Consider the following 19,001-nt stretch of genomic DNA (forward strand, 5'->3'; position numbering starts at 1 on the left):
CGACAGGTGGCATGCCGATGGGAGAGGGGCAGGGCGCCCAAGTTTAAAGGGTGGATGCAGGATATGATATTGTGGCAGGAGAACTTACTTGCATATGCCGAACTAATGCCCCCACATTCAAGGCCTAGGGACATTTGGGGCCCATTCCTAGCATATCTCAGGAAGCAACAGGAGGGAGATGAGGAAGAAGTGGGTGAGAGGGAAGCAGATGAGTAAGCTCCTACTTACCGCATGTGTGCTGACGCCTGAAAGGACTGTAAGCTTTGTACTTTCACTTATTATGTCTGCCATGAAACTCCTGTGATGGTTGTGTCATTTACTATCTCCTGCTGTTGACGACTCTGATAACTACCCTTATTGGATCTTAACTGGGGTATCAAGATTGACTCGTGTGTTCATTGTCCCCAGCATTTGTTTTGGGATTTGTACTATGGATAGTTGTAGTTAGATGTTAACTCGTAGTAATAATTTCCTTACTGCTGTGGGGGGGAGGGGGAGAGTTACTGGTTCTATGTCCCTTAAGTACTGGAATGAAGACATTTACATGCAGTGACTATAACGTGTATTATTGAATAAGCATGATAAATAAAGTTTAAAAAAAATATATATATATATAATGATGTAAAAATATGCATCAATCACTATCAGAGAATGTATGTGCAGGTTACAATGGACAAGTATCTGTAAGTAGTGGCATGGTTCAGGTAGGGGCATCAAAGTCCAAATATCTGCAGTAGTAACACAAACATTGTTTAATTTGTGACTGTTGCTGTTAGTTTACACCTACGCATGTTATGTTTCCATTTAGTAATCAGATGTGTTGCAGAATTTAGTTGGTAATCCCTAGTCTATCATGAGATAAATAAGGCTTGTTGAAAAGAAATATTGCACTTCCCTACAGAACCAATTGTTGTTGCATACCACTTGATTCCCTAGGTTTTGCGGGATACTGGGACACACCATTAGTCTTAATTTCATTGTTATATGGCAGCACGTTTTCTTTTTTCTACTTATATTCTTTTAATGTATCATGCATATGTTTTTGAGTTGGAGCATGTTTTTATTGTGGTTGTATCAGAGGGTGAATACAAGAATGAGTCAGTGAATGTATGAATGTATGTATGAGTGCAGAGTTAAGTGACAATATGCATCTATGATGACTTATTGAGTCCCTAAATTCATCAGTGACACGAAAGGCATTTTCATGCATAAATCAGATACATTTGCATTACCACTGCTTGTTCAGAAATTGATGCATATCATGTTCATACCATTTCTAATATCACTGCTTTCCAGTATGACATATTGATCTTAATTGGCTTAGTCGCTGTTGGAAATGACCATGTTTTTAATACATGCCCCCAGATTTTTGCCTTTTGTTGGTGAACCTGTTTATGTTGGCCATATGACTCTGTGCACTTTACTCCAGCTAACTAGTGGTAAGGTGCTTGTGCCCTCCCTTCTAAACCTATTAAAATTGGTGTACACCTGTTTTGCCACATTTAAAAAAAAAAAAGAAACGTGGTCTTGTAAAGAGTTTGAATGTGATGGCTATTTTGTATATTCATGTTACGCAAAGCGATTGGAAAGGGGACATGCCAGCGGGGGGTATCTATTCTGCTTAAAAACTCCATCAATTGGAACCAGAAGGTTTTCTCTCACCCCTCAAACCTCTGTATATGTTTGAAGTTGGCATGTTTGGGAGATTCTGACATGCCCACCTCCTTTCTTGTGGCAAACTTGTACGTCCCCCCTGGGAACAATTTTGATCATCTTTTGCCCGTATTTTTCTCTTTCATTCAGGAAATAGCTACTAGGGAAGATTTCCCCCTAGTGATAGTAGTGGGAGACTTAAATGCTAAAATTTCAAATTCTGCCTCTGAGATTTATGCCAACACTGATAAAGGGAAATCTGGCACATCCCTGAGATCATATTACCAAATAAAGTAAAGATAGACAAGCGGGGGTTTCACTTGCTTGATAGCATTAGAAGTTCGGATCTTGTTATCTTAAATGGGAGAGTGCCCGCCGATAAAACAGCCCATTTTACCTTTCATTCTCAACATACTCAGAGCCTTTTAGATTATGTGATTGTTTCCTACCAGATGTTCGGGGCTTGTGATAACTTTTTTGTTAGCCCGTCGTTATGGAGCGACCACTGTATAGCGGGTATGGCAGTGGCTTTTCATCTACCCGCCCTGGTCCCAGGGAATGCCGGTCCGGGCTTGGCCACTTTTAATAAAGGAAATGGTCGATCCTTTGGGACTCAAAAAAACACTGTTGAAGTAGGCTCTATTGTGAAGATGGTGTATGTCGAAAAGGAAGGTATTACTCACTCTAATATCATATCCTTTTTTGAGGCTCAAATGAAGAACATTTGTAACTTAAGCTCCACATCTTCTGAACACGTCACGTATAAACAAGATAGGTCTCATATGATAATTTTAAAACAGGCAATTAACCATCTTGTTCGAAAACAGCACATACATTATCTCCTTGGTCGACAGCAGGAAATGAATCGCCTCAAGCGAGTGAGAATTTGCCTCATGCTCAGCGAAAAAAGAAAGGAGCTCGATGCAAAGTGGATAGGGCTGAGGGAATCTGCAAGAGCCAAGGACTCAAGAAAATATTGGCACTTGATCTCTGAATACTGTGATTCAAGGCAGAGAGCTACCCCGATACCGATTCCCGAAAAGGAATAGGTGGATTACATCTCTCTATTATATAGTAATAATAGTCCAGTTTCTCCTGTGTTGTCTGATGAGATTAAACCTGCATCTACTGTTTTTACTGAATTTGGTCCCCCACTAGGAAAGGAATTGCTAAAGTACATAAAGATTGCTAAAACTTACGGCGCACAAGGGCCGGATGATATCCCAAATGCACTAATCAAAAAGGAGCCAGAAGCATGGGTGATTTTTTAGAGCCACTTTTCAAATATTGCTTCTTTATGAATAAAATCCCCCCCTCTTGGAAAGGGGAGCATTATAGTCCCTCTGTAAAAAAAGGACCAAAAACGGATCCGACTAGTTTTAGGCAGATTGCTCTCCTTGATGCCTCCGGCAAATTATTTGCAAAAAGCATATTATGCCACTTACAACAATGGGTCTATGATCAGGATATCTTTCCACTGGAACAAACCGGTTTTAGAATGAACCATGGCACCTTAGATAATATAGCGGTTGTTCAGACAATTGTGGAGGAATATGTTTTCTCCAGAGGGATGCCAGTTTACACAGCCTTTATTGATTTCACCACGGCATTTGACAAGGTGGACCGCCAGACCCTGTGGAGAAAACTTGTCTCACTCGGCATTCCAAATCATCTCCTGGGTCTGATCATGGAATTGCATACTGACACCTGGTGCCAGGTTCTAATGGGAGACTCGCGGGGGTTAACATGCAAAATTAGAACGCATAATGGGCTAAAGCAGGGTTGTCTATTAGCACCACTTTTATTGTCACTGTACATCGTTGATCTCCCTGCCGCTTTGAACTAGGTGAGAGGGGATGCCCCCAAAATTGGTCGAATGTCAGTTGGGTCTTTATTGTATGCAGACGATGTTGCAATATTCGATTTAACACCTATTGGCCTGCAACGTCGTCTAGAGGTTTTAAACAAATATGCAGAGGTCCGTTTAAAAAAAATTAACATCGCAAAAAGCAAGATCTTGGTTTTTCGTAAGAAGGGGCTCAGAATAAAGAGATGTTTAAGATGGATGCTTGGTTCTGAAAAAATGGAATTGGTTGATTCATATGTGTGTTTAGGTAAAGTTTTTTCCAATACAGGTCGAGAATTGGAACTTACTAAACATTGCGTTAGTAAAGCCGTCTCCCAGTCAAGTGCATTAAATAGATTCTATAAAACCTGCGGGAGACGCCATTTTAGCAATGTCTTATCTGTTGTTAAGGTTAAAATCCCACCCTCATTAATATATGCTGCTGAGGTGGTGGACATAAATCATTGGCATATGTTTGATAAGGCAGAAGGACGAATTATGCGCCAAATCGGTAATTTAAATTCTCTGGCTGCCCCACATGTTTTGCGCCTCGAATTTGGATTAGTCCCGTCCTTTATTCTAGCCCAGGCAGCAGTTCTTAGGTGGGGTAACTCTCTCTTTTTGGGGGAAGAGGGTACTCTTGGGGCTGCTCTGAGAATAGAAATCTTTTGCACTCTAAAAGCTCAATTCCACGTTATTTAGGTCCTTTTTATGTGCAATTGACAGTTTTGGTCTTAGTTTAACTCCCGCTTCTCCAATGCCTAAATCTGGTCTGAAACAGTTCTTAAAGAAATCTAGATCCCCTATCAGTTTAGCCAGAGACATTGCTTTAAGTAAATCCAGGCCCAGTAACGTGGCGGTCAGTGGGAGTACACTGGGGAATAAACCACAACCTTATTTAACTTGGAATATCCCTCATGGGATTAGAAGGCTGATACTCATACTGAGATTTAATCTGCTGCCTTTAAGAGACGTCACTGGTATCTGGGATAAAACACCTAGAGAGAAGAGAATTTGTGAACTGTGCCAGTTGCAAATTCAAGATCTTAATCATGTCTTATTTGTATGTTCAAAACTGCAAAGTGCCAGGCGAGTGTTTTTAAAACCAGTATTTATCAAATGTAATATTCACTCTGCTCAGGATGCACGTTCTCTGGTTTTGTCTCCCCCGAATGAAATGGTTTGTTTTAAGATATACCAATTTTTTAGAACATTTTTGCCTATTTATTAGAATGTTGTCTAACAGTAGTACTCTGGTTTCGATTTAATATCAACTGGTTGGCTATTTAATTGTTTCATGTATTCATTGCATCATTTGCACATTACTTAGTATGTATATAAGAAATTTTATTGGCCGGTTATGTAATTGTTTTATGTATTATAGCATTATTTGCACATTTCACATTACGTTTGATATCATGTTATAGTAATGTATAAGGAAGGAATTTTGTACTGTATGCAATGTTTGTCTTTTTAAATTGTTAGTGTGTTTTTGTGGACCTCCGTTGGAGTTCCAAAACAAAATAAATACATTGAATTGCCTAAAAGCTGCCGTGGTGGTGGCAGTTTCTATCAGACAATCAGCAGGGCTTGTCCTTGATACTGATCTTACAGTAATGGTACCTCATGCTGTGGATACACTTTTGAATAAGACAAAGACACAGCACCTTACTAGTGCACGTCTGACTGGATATGAATTGATCTTGTTTGCTCCACACATTACCATCAAACGATGTGCCACTCTGAACCCAGCCAAGTTACTACCCCTCCCTTTGGAAGAAAAGGACAATGATGTCCATGATTGTTTATTTCAGACTGAAGAAGAAACAAAGGGACGGGTAGACCTGACTGATGCTCCCTTACCTGACCCCCAAGGGGAACTATATGTTGATGGCTCTTGTTTCAAACTACCAGATGGCACTACCACTGCAGCATATGCAATCACAACGTTACACACTGTAGTTGAGATATTCCGTATCGCATACTAATCGGCACAAGCTGCAGAGTTTGATGCCCTCCTTAGGGCTTGTGACTTGAGTTAGGGACTGACTGTCAATGTCTATACAGACAGCCAGTATGCCTTTGGGGTGGCCCATCATTTCAGGCGCCTCTGGGCAGAGAGAGTGTTCTTGATTGTGCATGGATTGTGAAAAGAGAATGGCCCATTGATACATAGACTGTTGTGTATGTATGTATGTATAGGCATTTATATAGCGCACTACTTACCCGTAGGGTCCCAAGGCGCTTCGACCGCTGCGAAACCCTTCCTGGCTTCCCTGAGAGATGGTCCCTTAATGGGTATCTCCAGGATGAGACCAGGCATCCCCGGCGGTCTGGTGGGGCCGTTAGTGAAGATGAGGCAAGCTAATGCCCAGAGTTGCCGAGTGTGAACGCTGATCAGAGTGGGCACCGAGGCGAGAGAATTATCAAGTCCGCTGACCCTGGTCCAGAAACCTGCCGCGCCGGGAATCGAACCCTGGTCCCGGGCCGTCCTCTGCTCTCGGGTCTGCCGCCTCTAACCAGTGAGCCACACTACTTCACTAACCACTAACTCAGCACTAACCCTTCCCGATAAGTTAGCAATAATAAAATATAGCACCCACAAAGCACTAACAGATGATGCTGGGAGGGGAAATGCGTTCACAGATCAGACAGCTAAGGAGACAGCTAGATTGTAGATGAAAAAGATGTTCATGGCAGGTGGGTCCCAGACAATGGAATGTTTGAGGACACATTAGAAAATGTCAGGGAAATATAGGGTGAGGCGACCATAGACGAATTGGCAATATGGGAGGAGAGTACAGGGCATTTGGATGAGGATGGGTGCTGGACTGACCTGTCCGGAAAACAGAGATGGTTGCTGCCTAACACCTATGTACTCCCTGTGGTTACCATGGCCCACGGCCCAGCACACATTAGTGCCAAAGGAATATGTAAGCTACTGGACCCAGTATGGCAGAATGATAATATCTCGAAGGTAGCCACGCATCTAGTGAAACGCTGCATTATTTGCATGAGACATAATCCTGGGAAAAAAATTCCTACACCCTCAGTTAACTTTGCTTTGCCTTCCTTCCCTTTTGAGGTCCTCCAGATGAATTTCATTGAAATGGAACCACTGAACAATTTGAAATACATGCTGGTAATGATTTGTGTATTCAGTAAATGGATCGAAGCTTACCCAACTGAAGAGAACATGGCTGTGGCGATGGCAAAGGCACTCTTAAAATAGTTCGTTCCAGGCTTCGGATTGGCACGTTTGATTTGAAGTGACAACGGAAGTCACTTCAATTCAAAGGTCATTAAATTAGTGTGTGAGGGTCATCACATTAAACAGATGTTCCATGCAGCTAACCACCCCCAGTCAGCGGGTCTCATGGAGAAATACAATGGGACCCTCAAATTGAAGTTAGCAAAGATACAAGAAAGTACAGGTTTGCGGTGGCCAGATGCTCTACATTTGGCTTTGTTATCTACCAGAGCGACAGCGCATTCTAGAACAGGGTTGTCCCTGTACAAAGTGGTCTTCATTCGCCCTGCCAATGTATGGAGTTTTCCAAGACCCAATCGCTTCTCCGAGATGGAGTACCCCGTGCTTGTGAATTATCTGTAAGAATTGACTAAAGATCTTCCTTCTATCCATCAACAGATTCAGGACATGCTGCAGACAGGACCAGAGGGGCCCGAGCATCAGCTACAGCCCAGTGACCACGTACTTGTAAAAACTTACAGAGGAAGAGACGCCTGGAGCCTCATTGGAGAGGGCCACTGTTGGTCCTCCTTGCCACTCGCTCTGCGGTGAAGCTCGACGGCCGGAAGCACTGGGTGCAGGGGACACACGTCAAGAAGGTCCCTCTCCCACTTCCCTATGACAAGTGGGTCCTCAACAGCATTGCTGATCAGGAGGGGGGCAGGTGCCCCATTTTGTTCCCTTCTCTGACGCTTGATTGAGGTGGGCACAGATGGATGAAGAAAGTGAAGCTGCCTTGCTTGAGGATGTTCCCCCAGAGATAAGGGCTTCCCCAGATACTCCTGTTTCTGATTCACAAGGTTCTGAGTCTCAATGTCCACATGACCCTGAGTTGTAGCCCCCTTTATGTCGACGAGACAGTGCCTGAAGTCACCAGGTATAATCTGCGCACCCGGAGAAAGGATATTCCATCAAAAGGACAGTCTAGGAGTTAGGGAAGGACTTGAGACCAGGTTGTAGGTACCCTGCCTAAGGTACCAGTGAAAGAGTAGGGAAAGAGATTGGTGCACTAGCCTGGACACTGGACAGGATTAGTTGAGGGTTTCTTTCGAGGAGGGAGGGGGCCCTTTCCTGAAAGAAAAGGATTTGTTTTTCAGCAAGGGCTGCGATTGCACAGCTCCCCTGAGGGAGTGTTTCATAGCACCGTCGTTGATCAACAACAGGAGTCTACCAGTGAGGCTCTGAAGGACACTGGGTAACTTGTGCCCCTCTGATTCTGTTGTAGTATTAGCGCCTCCAGTTCATGATTTTTCTTCTGATAAATATAAGTTGCTCCTGAGATTTTATAAATGCACCCATTTGGTCGAGCTGCTATGGAAGAAGAACAACCCCTAGCGGCTCCACCACTATGGCAGAGTAGTCCTTGTTGGTATTAGTGATTTTCTTTCTCATACTCTTGATCATAATGTTTGGGGTCATATAGTATTTAGGAAAATACCTTCCAGCACATACTCTGATAGGGACTACCCCGGTTCCACCTGAGCATCTGTTTGGTACATTGACTCCGCACAAGGAGAGACATAGACAGGCATACGTTGAGAATGCGTTTGTGCAAATGCTTCATCAGGTACACAACACGACCAATGGCACAAATTTCTGGGTGTGTGGGCTACTCCCCTCTGTCATACACAATAATTATTTACTGGTATCTTTACCCTTTTTGTACCTCAGTAGCTGTGAGGCATGGTTCCAGTTGCTTTTTATGGTGTATATTCATTATCATGCTGATGCTATGGATATGATGGAGTCTGATTATCAAGCAGCATTAGAGTATGTAGTGGAACACCAGGGTCATACTCCCGGGATAGGAGGAAACAATGGTACTTTACACCCAGATGCTTGCATGAAAGTTTTTGAGAATAACAGAAATGTCACATGGCTGCAAGATGAAATGCTGGACTTCCAGGGATTTCATGTTACTGTATACTTTAAATGTTTCCATGCACGAAATATCACTGAAAATGAAATTATGCCTGTACCTGTTATCCATGCCGCTGCTACTTTCTGTGTTGAAGGTACTGGTAAAATTCCACTGGGACTAAGCAGATGTAATTATAAGTAGAATTTAAACACCACTAGTAGCCCACCTTTGCTCACGCCCCCCTAATGTCTACTTTGTTTGTGGAGCCCATGCTTATACCAGGCTCCCTAGAGGATGGTCTGGCCAGTGTTATCAGTCTTTTATTTTACCTCCTGTTTACATTGCACCGTCCAATTATCACAGAGACAATAGGCTGCAGCGAAGGAGTGCTCAATTGTCCCAGGTAAGGAGAGTTATCAATATAGCAATGCGGCAGACATTGATCAGACTGATACTTCTTTACAGTAATTCACGGATGCCATTAAGGGTATTCTGCCTTTCTGGGAACCTATGCATAAGAGTCTTAGCCTTTGTCGCCTCACCAGAGTTGTGGAAGGGGTTATCAACACTACAGCAGGTAGGCTGTCATTAACATTACAGCTGAGCTCCAGGCTACCAGACTCATTGCTCTTCAAAATCTGATGGTTTTAGACATCATCCTTGCAGACAGGGGTGGAGCTTGTTGCATCATCTGTAGCAGTTGCTGTGTTTACATCCCTGACCACACCTCCAATGTATATTCTGCCATCCGGAAGCTACATAGGCTTGCATCTGATATTCATCAAGACAATTGTGCATGGTCTTTGACAGGGTTTTTCTGGGGTCTGATATCATCCTGAGGTTGGAAGATAATTATTTTTCTCGTTACTATAACACGTGTCATCTTTACGTGCTGTCTCTGTGCCAACTGCCTTCCAGCATGCTGTACCTATTGTGTGAGCAAGCTAACCCCTAGCCCTAAATTGCCAGAATGAGAGAATAAAGTCTCCACTATGATGATGCAAGACATACAGGAACTAATGTTGATCGATGAGGGCATTTTTGAATATTAAAAATGTCTGATATACAGGTGCCTTATTTTCTTTCCTGCTTGGAATTGTAAAGACCCTACCGGATAGCACCAATAAAGCATTTAGCCTCCACTGCTAAAAGGAGGGTATGTTAGATTTGAAAGCCCCCATTCTCATTATATACTTGTTTCATGCCATAGTAGGTTAGAAGGTGGCTAAATTAGATCTCATTTGTATTCATGTTATGCAACCCACTGAGTAATCTTTGTAATGCGTGAGTTTCAGTTAGCGAGTGTGACTCCATTTTGTATTTTTCAATCTCCATTAGGCTGTGTCTGAACTAGGCCCTGTTATTAATTTTTGCTTGCCTTAGCCGAACACTGCATTTAGTTATGATTTTCTCTTCTGTTCGTGGTTGCCTTCTGACTTACTACTGAATAGGTCATTCCGCTTTCGCATAGCTTTCCATGTGTGCAGCTCTGCTCCCATGTTAGGAGACGCTGAGATCAGGCACGGCAACCTTGAAACAGTGATACTGTGTACCCATCTAGAAGGTGGTAGCCCATCCTTCTGTGCCGCCTTTGTTCATGCTCGGTCTGAGCCGGTAACTTTCCACTGTGGGCGTGGTTGTGGGTTTCTGGAGGAATGGTTATAAGTTGCAGACTGTTCGGGGGCCAGTCCCTCGGCAGACATCTTAGGGTGCAGGTCAGATTGGAATCCTCTGCAGAGTATTACTAATAAATGCTTGTTTGTATTCTCTACTGTCTGACCGACTCTTCATTACTTGGGAAGGCATAGCAGGTGGTTTTCAGTAACAGGGACGACTCTTTAGTCTCTCTTCCGTCAGGTCCAAATGTGAAAGAGTACACTACTTCCATATCATACCATATCTGCCAACAATCCCCCCGCTCACTTTAGCACCCCCAACTTGCTAAAGACATATCCAACCAACCCAAAGAACGCAAAGAATTAGGCGGGGTACACCCATCGGGGGACACAAGAGTGCAAAACAGCCTGCCATCTATGTGGGAAGGAGGCTGAACTTCTCCATAATTGGAACATGGCATGTCAGACAATGTACACAGTTCTATAGACCATATCCAACTTGGAACTACGCAGTGCACCTATGCAGCAACAAATCCGGGAGCCAGGGCAAGGTCCCTCCTGTGCAACATCTATTCCATGGCGTTTGCAATATTCCAATGAATGCCGTACCTCAACAGCAATGCAAATAGACAGCAACAGTTAGACCCCAACTTCAAACTTACAGCTTTCATAGACAGATGGAGCCTCATTGTTATTTTTCCTCTGTGTCAGTTGCAAATTCCCATCTATGCTTTTTCAGGAATTTTGCGTGATCCATGGCAGCTTTTTCATTGTTGAAGATCTTGGTGGCTCCTTCCGGGCCAACCCGCAGGCATACATGGTAAAGCATAGCGTATGGGATATCCTATGCCTACAGTAGCTTTTTTGCCAGAATAACTCCCTTCCGGCTGTCTGGACTGCTGTATTGAAGTCCAGGAAAAACACCAGTATATTCACCTGATACGTGATGGAGCCTTTATCGAGGGCTTGACGGAGGATCGTGTCCCGACCCCTGTAATTTACAGCCTTGTGATGATGGGATGTCATGGGGTACCAGGGACCAGGTGAGCCGCCAGCAAGCAGTGGGCCCGCTCTACTATCAGCATGGGGGAAAGATTATCCACACCAAAAATCTCTTTGAATATCCCTTCTATGTATACCTCCAGTTTCCTAATGTTGGTCAACTCCTGCAGCCCAATAATCCACAGGTTGTTTCTCCTAGACCTTACTTCCAGGTCCTCATTCTTCGTCTGGATGACCGCAAGAACTTTATCCATATGCAGGGTTTTATCAGAGGCAGTGTGCAGATTATCCTTAGCCGTGGAGAGCCATTGCTCTAATTCACCCAGCCTGGTGCCATGTTTGTCGAGTTTTGCCACCATGTGGTCCATGTGTATGTTTAATGCATCAATTTTCCCATCAATCGACTGCAGACTGAGTTGCATTGCCACAAGCATCGATTACAGTGTCGGGGAAGTGTCTAAAGCGGCCTCCACCTCTGAGTCCAAGGCCTGTTTTTTGCTGCGATCTGCCCGACTTGCGATCAGTCGAGTGCAAAGAGTCCTTGCAGTGCAGCGGGCCACATGTTCTGCCCGAACTTATGAGGGATGTAGATATGCATGGCACCACAAGACGAGGCTGTCATTATGTCACTAGCACATCCCAAAGAGCCACCGCGCATCGCTATCCATTATGTCCTGACATCAGTACTCCTCAAGAACAGCATGCCGGTGGGCAACGGCTCAGTGTTTGGCCCCTGCTAATGCCCAAGGAAGGCCCACTCACACCAGCCGCCAAAGTGCTTGGTTCTTTAGCACACAGTTAAGCCTTCTCTCTTCCTGGAACAGCAGGCCAGATCCTCCCCTCCTGAAGGCAGCCTTGAGGTTAATAGCAGCTGGATTTCAAAGACCTCTTCACGGTGGAACCCCTTGTCATGGTCCCATTGGGGGGGCAGCACTGCTGCCACACAGGCTGCCAGCATTTTCCCAGTCACACCCGGAGGCCTCCCGTCTCCGATCACTGAGTCATGAGCTCTCCGAGATCGCACCTCCCCACCCGCTGGCACAGGGGCTGCGACAGCCAGTAGGCGCGAGCACGACCTTCAGCAGGAGGCCTCGCCTTCAATTTTGTTTTCGCAGCCACTCCTCTAAATGCCGATATATGATCTTGCCACTCTGCCTTACGATCCACAGACCATGTTGATTTGCCACAGGAGTCGCCACCGGCACCGTGCCTTGTCAGATGTCAATTTCTGCCATGTCTAGATGTCGGATAGTGAAAAGGTTATAGAACGTCCGGCGGAGCTGCACTAAAGCGCAGCCATCTTGCCGTGCGCTCTCTAGTGCCACCCACATAGTGCAACTTTGCTTTACTTTGTAATACTATCCAATTCAAATCCTGAATTTTTGTGATGTTAGGTCCTGTGACATGCCTTCCTGGAAAAAAACAGGGTCAAGGGTTTTATGATGTCACTTCCTATGATGTCACCGAGGTCAAAGGGTGTGTGATGTCACTTCTGCTACCCCCACATTTTGGTGAATCAAGCCTCATTACGTCTTTTATTTTGTATTAGTTAACCTAATCTTCATTATTATATATCAAGTGACCATATATCAAACATAATGTATCAAAAATGTCTTACAAAAACATGTAATAGCAAAATGATTTAATTCTAAGACATATGACGAAAACATTTAACCAAGCAATTTAGTCATTTACATACTGCATAATAAAAGCTTGGTGGAGAGAGATTCTATTCTGCTGTGCAATCTCTAATTTAGTTGTCAAACCCAATCAAATGTGCTTCAATCTGAAAAATCCTCTCAGAATTAGCTAATTCATTCAAAATAATTAAGCAATTAAAAAAAATATATATATATATATAATTTTGGCTTCGTTAACTCAGCCTTCATTAGGATGTCAACACTTGATTTGGCTTCCTGTGTTTTTATCTAATATTTTTCATTCAATAGCTGCATCTGTTAACATACAACCACATCAGTTCATTATAAAGGATTCTATTGTTAAGCATTTACACTACTAAATATGAGTTACACAAATCACATCAATTCATAAGTCAATCTCTTGGCCGTTTATTCATTAAATTAATGCTTTGCAAATCATTTTATCTACATGCCCCTTCATTTATGATTTTTAATACAGATTATCACTTTACACATTTCCATGTAAGAAAAAGTTTACTATCTATAATTAGGTTTACCATGTACTTAGTATAGACTTACATGGATTGCATTATTATTTTCGTTTATTTATTATACAGTATTCAAGACAGTGTATTAGCCTCTCTACAGTTCACCAATGTTCAACTTGTTGTAATTCTGAATTTAGTATAGAGTTACGTGGAAATTTTTATATTTACTCATTTATTATTCAATGCTCATATACAGCATGTTGGTCTCTCTTCAATCTAAAATCAATTAATAATTCCTAAAGAAGATACATTTATCTTGTTACCATAAGCATTAAATGACAGGAATTCACACTGAATTAATCATACATGATCTCCATGCTAATTAATCTTCGCATTTTAATAAACATATCTCAGGCTTTAATTAAGTTAGTGAATGGAAATTAAATTAATAACAATATTTCCCAACTATTTTCCGTTTTGTAGTCCTCCCTTAGATTTCACCAGTGTCATATTTAAGGCAATGTTTAAAATCCAATATCAGTCTACTTTTATACTCCACAGTCCATTTTATAATCCCATATTTCTGCGCTTTAATCACTGTACATTCGATTTAATTAGTAAAAGATTTGTGTTGAAAGAGGAGAAATCGGGCTTGATTTACAACAACTGATGTATTGCTGCATGAAGGTAGCAATGCATCAGAAATATTTGCGTGGCGGTATGTCACTTTTTAATGCCATGAATGCGTCTTATTTATGGGACAGCGCACCATAGCGAAGGTTACATGTTCAGTCAAAAAAAATGTGAGCGTCCATGGGACGGTTTCCATTGTAAAATCTGACACATGTGCAGACAAAGTGACATACGACTGGATTTGTGGCACGTAAAGTAAAGAAAACCACCTTTGTGTCACTTTTGAGTGCGTCAAGTTCCAAAAATTCCATAAAAAATGTATGCTTTTGAAGAAAAAAAAAATTCATAGGCATGCAGATATGGAGCAGGGAGCAGAGAACAGCAGATAGGGCAATAACTTTAACAACCCCAGTACCAGCCAGGATGCCCAGACAGATTTCTGGAGCAAGAGAAATAGGAAATGTAACTTCAGTAAGGAGGAGAATGACATCTTATTCTCAGAGGGAGAAAAACACCTCCTGCCTTGGATGAGAAATATGCTGAGGACGTCAACCTGCCAACACTGGACCAAGACACCTTACAATAAATCCTTCCTTCTTAGATCCATCATCTCCGGTTGTGGGAAGGGGTTGACACGATTGCAGGGTCTCCAGAGGATCTGCCTAACACCAGTCATACCTGATCTGCCAGGCCAAGCACAGACCTAGACTCTGGGGACCCCCAAGTTGTCTTCCAATGGTGTGCGATAGAACCCCAGCAGCTGGTAGATGAGGTGTGGACAGAGATGGACAACAAGAAAGGCACCCTAGTGGGAGTCTGAAGGTGCTTCATTCCCATTGCGGACATATCTGAGGCAATAAGAGGCACCTACCCTCCGCTCCATAGATTGGAACAGTCCCCTGCTGATATCGTCGGTGTAATGAGGCAGAGGCATGAAGAAATGCCTTGCCAAAGTGGCACCAGTGAGGTTGTCAACCAGCTGGGGGTGACATGCACCATTCTTGAATCTATTCTGCGGAAGCAGGAATCGAACATTGCAATAATGGGTGCCTTACACCACAATGTTGTTGCCCTGCTGGGAAACCATCAGGTACTTCTCAGCGCAGTGCTGCCTTCCTTATTTGCACAGACAAATGCTGCAGGGGACAGGGGATCCACATCTTCTTCCCTGATGTGTGTGTGCCTCCTGTACCAATAACACCTACTTCAGGGGAGGCACCACACAACTCAAAGTACAAACATGTGGACTCCTACATTTTGCATGGAAGAATTGGTCAGCAGCATTTGTCTGTGTCATTTGGCCGGTTTCTCATTGGCCCTGTATTTCTGATCATGCCAGTTCACTTGTCAACTGGCACTGTCCACTATTTGCTTAGCCACCTATTGAATTTACCCATTTGTGGACTGGCAATGTGGCCTACCTTCCCTAATGGTAATTTGGACCTCCTCTTAACTGGAACACTCCTATCCTCAACATCCAACATAACATGTATCTCACATGGACTTTGTCTGCACATGCTTTGGCTCTCAAACAATTTTGTGGTTGTAACCGTAAGGACTGCCACTTTCACATTGCTCCTTAGAACACTTGTCAGTAAAAGCACTAACATGCACCTGTTTGTTGTATGTCTGTTGCAGATAGGGAGAACTTTTGTTGTATGTCTGTTGCAGATAGGGAGAACTAGACCATGGTGGATTTGTATATGCAAAATACACATTGCAGGTAATTGTTCTACTGTCCCTACCACATACTCAGGTCTGAAAAGTGAAAGCACCATGCACCTCCCCTGCCATGGCAATATGTGGCAAATCCCTTTTAACTATTGAATTCCATGGTCTGACCATAAGCATAGGTACCTTGAGTGCCAAGCAGTGAAATAGGCCAACTAATCACCCAATAGCAGAATGTACAAATTGGGCCTGTGACCCATGTGAGCCAGTAACACATGCTCACACATCCACAGATACTTTGCTCAGGTATTGTTTAAATGTCATCATGTACACATGTCAGCCTCAAAGCTCAAAATGAAGTTTCATATGAGTACCACCATAAGGCATCCACTGAGAGAAGGCTCAATCTGTAGAGCATCATATCTCTGCCACTGAAGGATGTAGAAGCTCAGTGCTACACCTTGGATGTCAGTAAGTATGAACTGCAACCACTTAGTAATTATCTTTCTCTGTCATGGTGTAGTAAGGCACACTGGCATATGTAGGATCAATGTGTTATTCTGCCCCAGAGAGCTCTCACATGCATTGAGTGTGAGTGTAAGCACACATGACATCATCATAAACATATACATACATATTAAATGTGATTACCAAGGTTACAGACCCATGAAAACATTTACACATGCCCACAGGAAATAAGTAAGTTGAGCCCTATGTGTATCTAGACTATAGAAAATAGTTTTTCAAGTTCACAAGCAGAAAGTGGCACAATTACCAAATAGTCAATTTGAATGGTGATTGAAGTACCAGGACAGGTGGGGGCCACGTCTGTGGATTCTAGCCATCATACAGCACTGGTGTTACATTAAAATGGTACAAGGGTCAGTTTGTAAGAAACTGTCATCAGTGTGTAAATCAACACATCCAATATTTGTTTCTATGGGTTGACATATTCATTCCTACAGTACATGCAGCATAACCTACACACACAGTGCAACAGAAGGTGACTACCTATGAGGGTCTGTGTGTCCATTCACACAAAGAAGGCCACTCACATTGCTCAAATAAGGTTGAAGATTTTTGAAGTGACTCAATTGCAAAATTCTGATTCTGACTGACTCTTGCCCATAGGCATCTCACAAAGTTACACATATCTACAAACAATGCATGGAAATCCTACAGGATGTGCTCAAATCAACCTAAGCATATATGACAAATTCTACATAGTAAATCATTAGGCAGTCATGAAAGTAGAAAAAATGTTCAATATAATTATTATAAAATATCTAAATCTAAACTACCTACACCACACCCTTACCCTTACCCTATCTAAACTATGACTAAACTAACATACGCTGAATAACCTACACTACCTTAACTTAACTCTACCTTAACCTACCTAACCTTATCTTACACGCCTCTGCATATATGCAGCAACAGACATGTTAAACATTAGCCCCTAAACCCCCTTCACACTTAGGGGCACATGCTTCATTGCTTTTTGCGGTTACAAAGGGGCTGGACCATCCCCTGTGCGACCAGAATTTTTGCATTTGGGATTCATCATCCCAAATACAAAAATCGCTATTTAAGTAATCGCAAAATTTACGATGACTTAAATTGCGATTGCATTTAAGGAATCGCAAATGGTGACTCCTTAAATGCAATGCCACAAAAACATTTTTTAGCGATTTCGCTTTTACGAAACGCAAATTACCATCAACTTAAAGTTGATGGTAGTTTGCGAAAAGTGCATTTTCAAAGTTCTATGTTGCACAATGAACATGCCCTTGGGGCATGTGTGTGTACAACATGTTTTTAATTGCACTTTCAGGGGTGTATCAGGGTGTCCTTTTGGCGCCCTTGATATTGCATGCGCAATTTGCAAGTACCTATTTGGTACTCGCAAATTGCGCGTGCAATTCTCATTGATTGCTATGGGCCTCTAGGCCCATAGGAATGAATCGGAAGCCATTCCTTATTTTTGATTCGCAATTTGAGAGGAATGTGTAGGAATCACAAATTGTTGGCGATTCATACATGCATAAGGAATTGCGATTCCTAAATTTCGATTTCTTAAAAATCACAATTTAGGGATCGCAATTCCTAAGTTTGATGCATGTGGCCCATAGTCACACAATCCAAACATCAACTACTCCTATACAAACACTACGTACACATTAAATCCTAAACAAATGTATATCTTTTTCTTAATTGTTTGGTTTTTCACATTTTTTTTGTAGTAACATACCCTAAACATTATTCCCACCCACTAAAACTTCATAAATATGTAAAAACTAAAACCGATTAGGAAATATATATGAAATATCTAATGGCTACATAAACTAAACATATCCCATTTAACATCTATCATAAAACCTAAGCTAAATACTAAACGATCCAAATTAAACCAAAGGTTCACATCAGCTGATTAAGCTGATCAATGGCCTGCTCAAGGTTGGGCAACTGGGTGTCCTTACGGCTGTGCTCCTCAAGGGCTATATCCAGTTTCCTATTACTTTTATGCAGTTCCTGAATATTGGTGTAACACTGAGTTCCAAGAGGGTGGGCTCTTGGCTTGTGTGGCTGCTGGGGAGCAGGCGGCACAAGACTGTGAGGGGTCTGAGGACGGCTTGGCCCTGGTCTGGCCTGGCTTGGCCCTTTTGTAGCATGGCTTGGCTCTGTTGTGTCCTGGCCAGTTGGCACCGTAGGGAGTGTTGGGGTTCTGGGTCTGGCGCTGGTCCATGTTCCAGCAACGTTGGCATGTGTGTACAATTTGTGCATCTTCTGGTATGCTTACATTTGGTGGAGGGAGTTGCACCTTCCTGCACAAACACAATCCTTGCAACAAAACAGGCACACTTGCGCCATGGTGCAAGGTTGCGTGCATTTGGGCAAGTCTCCAAAACAGCACCAGTGCTGGGTGACTCCACAGGAATGCACCAACTTGGATTAATAAGGTGCATTCCTACCCTTACTCTTTGGTGTTGGGCAGCATTGCAAGCCTAAAGAGGCTTCTGAGTAGGATTTTGGGTGTGCAGGAAGATTGGCGCTACTAACAGGTTGCGGTGAAGTGGGGAATAAATACAAAATCAACACGGTGCTAGTAGGTCAGGGGAAACCCAAACAACCCCTGAAAAGAATGGGCAGGGGCCCACCCTGTAAATTACAGAAAAAGTCCTGTGCACATGTCAGGTAAGTTTTTTTTAAACAACGTAAATCAGCAAGTTTCTTACGTTCAAGCAAGAATGAAGACAGGGTCGACAACAGTAGATGTTTTTATGGATACATATTATGGACCTCCTTCAAGAGGAAACATCAAAGGAAAACCATCGACACAT

Source organism: Lissotriton helveticus, chromosome 10 (assembly GCF_964261635.1).
Source record: "Lissotriton helveticus chromosome 10, aLisHel1.1, whole genome shotgun sequence".
NCBI classification, from domain to species: Eukaryota; Metazoa; Chordata; class Amphibia; order Caudata; family Salamandridae; genus Lissotriton; species Lissotriton helveticus.